This window comes from Portunus trituberculatus, chromosome 24, assembly GCF_017591435.1.
Source record: "Portunus trituberculatus isolate SZX2019 chromosome 24, ASM1759143v1, whole genome shotgun sequence".
NCBI classification, from domain to species: domain Eukaryota; kingdom Metazoa; phylum Arthropoda; class Malacostraca; order Decapoda; family Portunidae; genus Portunus; species Portunus trituberculatus.
In genome coordinates this window covers 8,278,950-8,286,449 of record NC_059278.1, presented here as the reverse complement: position 1 = coordinate 8,286,449, position 7,500 = coordinate 8,278,950, and the positions used below count along the sequence as shown (strand labels likewise).

The following is a 7,500-nucleotide window of genomic DNA, read 5'->3' as shown; positions in this document are numbered from 1 at the left end:
ACTTCTACAATTTTTTTTTTTTATTTGAATAATAGATTATTTCTTTTTTCCATGCTCATTATCTTATATCTGTAACGCTGATATTATTACACACCCTAAACATACGCTAAGTACCATTATAAGTTACTACAGTTGATATCAGCAACACTGTTGAATATTTATGCCATGTTTGTATGGTACTCTATAGTTTTTTATGCATATGATGGTTACTGTTGATTCAGCCATCTATATACACAAGTCAAAATTTTATACATCTGAATTGATGGTATTTGCGATGCCTTGTACACCAATACCTTCCATTTCACATCGCATTTTTTGGAAACGTGGCAGTACTGTAGAGTTCCCCTCGCCCCACCATAGCCGTAAATTAAGCCCGGTCAGACTATACCCGTATAGTTTAGCGTTCTCTTCTGTGTTTGCTAGGAGCTGAGGTGATAGTACCAATATGCACCTCAAGTCAGGTACTTAATACTTCCTAACTGAATGGTGTTGTAGTAGTACATATACATTGTAATGCTCTAAAAAGGCAAGTTAGAGTAATTTGTGTTTAATTTCAAATATATTTTGCATTGATTTAGCAAACACAATAATACTTGACAACGTTTCCTCCGAGCTTTGTCACATCCCTTTGGGTGACCAAGTGAGGTCACAGGTCAAAGTGACCATGTTAATCCATGGGTCACTTCCTCTCCCTCAGCTGGGATGAGAGAGAGAGAGAGAGAGAGAGAGAGAGGAGGGGGGCAGCTTGAATGACTGACAGGCAGATTCTTTTCTCAAATTTTAGTAATTTTTAAGTAATTATAGATCTCTGATAGAAATATATTTGCGTGAAATGTAAATTCTATAGAGAGAGAGAGAGAGAGAGAGAGAGAGAGAGAGAGAGATTCCGTCTGTACTCAGTGCTGGCAGATGCAAATGAGGCACGAGTAGAGCAGAGCTTCCACCTGCGCTGGCGCGCAGTTTAAAATTGCGTCTGGCACTCGGTTTGAAAATGCGGTTGGACCAAATTGCATATAAGCAAATCGATTGCGCAAATTAAATTAATTATAATATTTTTTCGGTCGCGTCATAACAAAAATGCGTAAATCAAACATGCATAAATCGAGAGTTACCTGTACACACCCACAATGCCCCCCAAAACATTCTGCAGACACTGCTGGAGTTGAAAAGGCAAAACATAAGAGGAGTAGTCTGACATTTAAGGTAAAATTAGATATTTTGAAGAGGAAAGAGCTGGGAGAAAGTACGTCTACCATAAGTCGAAACTTTGGCCTAGCCGTGCCGACAGTCTGGACGGTGTTAAAGAATTGTGAGACTATAAAAAAAGCTTGGGAGAATGTAATGGATATGCAAAGCAGAGCCTCTTCTGTTCACGAAGTGGAAGATGAGTAAAGGCTGAAATCCCTACTGTCACTTAACCTCGGAAGGGACATCATCTGATAGAATACGTGCTGAGTGAAAGGGAAATAGAAATATTTTCTGTTTATTTCTGTTGTGCAGTATTTACATTATTTTATATGACAATTTTCATGTATTTTCATGTCTGTAGGGGTGACTTTCGACGTGCTGGAACACATCACCTATTATTACATGTTATAATAGGTTCGGTATATGGTAATTTTGATTTGCGGTAAGGTTTTCAGGAACGTATATGTACCGTATAACGAGGGCTTACTGTATATATATATATATATATATATATATATATATATATATATATATATATATATATATATATATATATATATATATATATATATATATATATATATATATATATATATATATATATATATATATATATATATATATATATATATATATATATATATATATATATATATATATATATATATATATATATATATATATATATATATATATATATATATATATATATATATATATATATATATATATATATATATATATATATATATATATATATATATATATATATATATATATATATATATATATATATATATATATATATATATATATATATATATATATATATATATATATATATATATATATATATATATATATATATATATATATATATATATATATATATATATATATATATATATAAACAGGTAACTCGATTTATGTGTATTTGATTTACACGTTTTTGTTATAACGTGACCGAAAAAAATATAATCAATTTAATTTCCGCGATCCGTTTGCTTATACGCAATTTGGCCCAACCGCATTTTCAAACTGAGTGCCAGACGCAATTTCAAACTGTGCGCCAGAGAGTTCCGCAGCTGGCCGATGGGTGAGAGCTCTGGGGCCGGATCCAAGAAGCAGGTTGTTGTCTATCTTGGTACAGACAACCTCCATAGAAACCTCCTACTCATATGCCAACCTTCGTAAAATAGCATCCACAAAGATTCATTGTTGTTGGCGGGTGGAGGTTGGTAGCCCTCCTAAAAGTGCTTATTGGCTGCCAGGAGCTGGATCCAAGAAACTTTAACAACGTCAGAGCAATCTCCTACCGCGAAATGGCATCCATGAACGCTTGGAGTGACAGTAACGAGGTTGCTATGATGTTGCTCTCAGATTGCTGGTAACACCACCTCTCCGGGTGGTGTTACTGTCTTATATATGCATTTATGTTTACAAAACATTTCTATTAGCTTTTTACAAACCTTGCTCCCAAGAAAGGATTGTTTTGTAATGCATAAAGTGAAATCTTACATGGAATACCAAAAAATAAAGCAGAGATGAGATCGCCCACAGACGAGGCGGAGGTGAATTACTAATGAAATACCGCGGTATTTCAATAGTTATTCACTATCACTCAGTGCCACGGAGTCGAGGTTATCCTCATGGCATGAGCGTATATGAATACTAAGATATGATATCCATTATAGCAGGCAATAGAGGAGTGGAAACAAATATCTTGGTGAAAGACAACATGCAAGCTAAAACGGTCACAAGAAGAAGCGGCCGAGTTGCCGTGAGTCCGCCTCGTCTGTGGGCGATCTCATCTCTGCTTTATTTTTTGGTATTCCATGTAAGATTTCACTTTATGCATTACAAAACAATCCTTTCTTGGGGGCAAGGTTTGTAAAAAAGCTAATAGAAATGTTGTTTTGTGAACATAAATGCATATACAGTAACACCACCTGGAGAGGTGGTGTTACCAGCAACCTAAGAGCAACCTCGTTACCGTCCCTCCAAGCGTTTATGGATGTCATTTCGTGCCAGGTTGCTCTGACGTTGTTAAAGAATCTTGGATCCAGCTCCCGTTCTTCTCGTGCCTCATGTGCAGTCTGCCAGCTCTGAGTACAGACGGAATCTCTTCAATCTGCCTCTAATTCACCAAGATGGCCCCAAAACGTCCTACATCTGCATGTGGGGTTATTTTTGATAAGTGGATTTTTGGTAATGTGGTAAAGCTCAGAGGAAGATGGTGACTGACTGTGGTGTTAGTGGTGAAGGCAGTGACGCAGTGAGTGTTTTGTTTACGTATTCTTTGTTTTGTTGTTTTCTCTTATTATTTTTTGTTTTTCCCTTTACTTTAATACACTTCTAATATTCAGAATGGTAGATAATAAAAACATGTTTATTTAGCCAAATAAATAGAGTATTTTGTACAAATTTTTTTGGACCACAACCCGCATCCCCCCCTATTATCTACTGTTTCTTATGAGAATTACATGTTTGTTTTACGTGAATTTTGATATACGCGATGTCTCTTGGAACGCATGTATCGCGTAATTTGAGAGTTACCTGTGAGTGTGTGTGTGTGTGTGTGTATATATATATATATATATATATATATATATATATATATATATATATATATATATACACACACACACACACACACACACACACACACACACACACACAGACAGACACACACACGCTCGACTCACAATCGAGAGGGCCGGGTTCGAGTCCCGGCACGGCGAGGCAAATGGCAAGCCTCTTAATGTGTGGCCCCTGTTCACCTAGCAGTAAATAGGTACAGGATGTAACTTGGGTTGTGGCCTCGCTTTCCCGGTGTGTGGAGTGTGTTGTGGTCTCAGTCCTATCCGAAGATCGGTCTATGAGCTCTGAGCTTGCTCTGTAATGGGGAAGACTGGCTGGGTGACCAGCAGACGACCGTGGTGAATTACACACACTGTCTCTTCTCTCATTACTGCATACCTACTCTTTGAAGCATATCCTGATTACACACACACACAAACACACACACACACACACACACACACACACACACACACACACACACACACACCCTGATTACACACACACACACACCCTGATTACACACACACACACACACACACACACACACACACACACACACACACACACACACACACACACACACACACACACACACATATAAACATAAGCTGTAAATTGGCAAGTCTCATAAGAATAATGCAGGATTACACTTTGCAATGAAAACTTAATGTCTTCTTAATCAGTTTACATAAGAGTGGCGTTCAGATATCTAGATGAAGAAATGATGAAGAAAATAATTACTGCAATGATAAGACCGAGGCTTGAATATGCAACAATACAGTGGGCTCCGAACTTAAAGAAACACATAAGGAAACTAGAGAAAGTACAGAGGGCTGCAACGAAAATGGTGCCTGACTTAAGAGATTTGACTTATGAAGACAGACTGAAAAGAATGCAACTTCCAACCCTGGAAAACAGAAGAGAAAGGGGAGACCTGATAGCAATATACAGAGTGATGATTGGCATGGAAAAAATGGATAGGGAAGATCTGTGTATGTGGAATGGAAGAATGTCGAGAGGGCATGGGAAAAACTAAAATGGCCACTTATAGGAGAGATGTGAAAAATATAGCTTCCCTCATAGAAGGGTGGAAGCATGGAATAGTTTAGACGTGGAAGTGGTCAACGCAAGGAATATTCATGATTTTAAGAAAAAGCTGGACATTAATAGATATGGAGACGGGACAACACGAGCATAGCTCTTTTCCCGTATGTTACAATTAGGTAAATACAATTAGGTAAATACAATTAGGTAAATACACACACACACATATAAACATAAGCTGTAAAATTGGCAAGTCTCATAAGAATAATGCAGGATTACACTTTGCAATGAAAACTTAATGTCTTCTTAATCAGTTTTAGTCATCATCAGGAGATTGATGATGTGTCTGTATTATTTAAAGCTCCCATGTCTGCACCTTTGAAACATGAAACTAATGTGTGATTTTTATGTAAATTCCTAATGATATAGATATGAAAAGTTTCACAAAACCTGGCACCCTCCATAGATATATTGTCTTATTTGATGTCTACTCCTTTAGCCACATTCTTCTTTCTGCAGCTTCCTATTTGCTGGTTTTGCAACCACTGTCTTTATGAAATTATAATACAGGTAAAGTCAGTATGGGAACTTGCAAAGCACATTTGATTAGTGTTCTTTTTTTTTTTTTTTTTTTTTATTCATATAATTGTTATCTCAGTCTCATCTATCTCAGTCTGTTATTACATCTTTTGTGATATAGGTGAATTGCAGTTTATGAATTATTAATTTACAAATATTGAAAGTTACAATTTAAGTTTACAAACCAAAAATATAAAATCATTTTAAAAGATAATATAGAGAAATGGAACTGTTATGTAATATCCCATAGCTGCCAAGCAGACTTGCCAAACTGTCACCAGACAATTACCTATCATTGAAACATTTAAAGAGTATTTTTGAAAATAAATAAGACAAAGAGGGACTTTGCTCACTTGTTACTAAAATTTTATACCAACCTTTTGCGTTAATCCATCACTTTTGAAATTACTGAGAATAATAATATCTACTTGATGAATTAAGAATACACTCAATATTCACAGGATGCTGAGACTGAAATATCCATATATCATCTAGTGAAGTGCATATATTGAAAATAATATTTTAAGTCATTGTTTTCATCCCATGAAATTTTATTTTGTTACAATGTGCCAGACTTTGCCAAATAATGAACTTGCCTATAATTGTAGTATAATGAAGGGTTATCCCCTATGTATATATTAGGTATCCTTAGTCAGTAATGTTGTATAAATGCAGCAGTAGTAACACTAGTGATTGTTGTAGTAGCAGTAGTAGTATGATATCTAAAGGTGATAGTTGTGGTGGTGGTGGTACTGGTAACAGTTTTGGAGGTCAGAACAGTGATGATAATATTGGTGATAGTTATTGTGGTGAGGCTGATCATGACAGTAGTGATGATGGCAAATGTTTTTTTTTTTTTTTTTTTTTTTTTTTTTTTATTCAGCAGATTTTCAACCTTGTGGCAGTGATTCATATTCAGTTGAATGAGTGAGTGAGTAGAAAGGTGCATGTATGGTAGTCTATTCTCCGATAAGTTTTTGTTTATAAATTCTGATAAAGTCTTAAATTTTTGTTTTGTGGATTTTCTGTATTACACTAGAGGAATGCATCCTATCTATATAATTATTTGAATGGGGAAAATAGGAATGCATTCTGGAGATCATTGCATCTGAAATAAGAGAAGAAATGGTAACCCAACTTCAATGAAAGCTATTTTAACAAAAGATGAGATCTGAACTTTCTGGTTGGAGGATAGCCCAAGTATATTCAGTATGGAGGAGAACATTGGTTTTTCTTGTCCAATCGCAGGATAGGCATTTCATTTGCTCTGATAAAAAATGAGGTCTTTGGTGTTAAAGTCGCTATAACAGTAACCGAAAGGATCACCTGGGTATTACACACAGTTGCCAATCTACCATATGGTTCCTATCATGAATTCATTTACTTTGAAGTGCAAAGTAACATCCACTATCCTCAAGCCCTCTGTTTGCACATCAAGTATTTGCGTATATTGTTGAAGAATCGGGATATGCTTCAAAGAGTAGGTATGCAGTAATGAGAGAAGAGGCAGTGTGTTGTCAGAACTTCTCTCAGATCCATCTGCTTGTCATGGCTTGGTGCTATGCTAAAGATGAAATTAACTGTATCAAAGACTGACTGGATATTTTACTTGTCACATTAGAAATGCTTATGTTAGCAAAACATGCATTAGATGCTCATATACTTACATATTATTCCTTTTTTTTTTTTTTTATCATAAATATAACCTTATGTTTATTCTACAATTAATGTGGATATTCTTTCTACAAGACTTTATGTATATGAAAGAAAATATTCAGAATTGATGTAAGTGTACAATCATAAAGAGTTGGAGATTTATGATTACATAAGTTTGTGCTTGGCTACATGGTGGTGTGAGGATATACTTCTGCTTGTCATATCATCAACTCAATTCTCCAGAAAGCACAGGTCTCACAAAACATTGCAATGTTTTTTTAGAATTTTCACATAGTGCAATATATTTGTAAGGAGGACCTGATAAGAAAGGTAATTACTAATTATTTTCATGGTTTTCAGAAGCATTGGCATAAGTTGGTACTATGGACTTACTTTTGACCCAGCTCTAACCTTGCTGAACCATTCCATTTGTCTTGTGTATTAAACCTC

The 7,500-nt window shown here is 35.4% G+C and overlaps 1 protein-coding gene across 7 annotated transcripts in view; it reads left to right on the top strand.

Annotated features, from left to right (window-relative positions):
• LOC123508248 (ubiquitin carboxyl-terminal hydrolase 33-like) overlaps positions 1–7,500 on the top strand; it is a 98,025-nt gene that overhangs the window by 89,533 nt on the left and 992 nt on the right. The gene's annotated exons all lie outside the window — the stretch shown is intronic.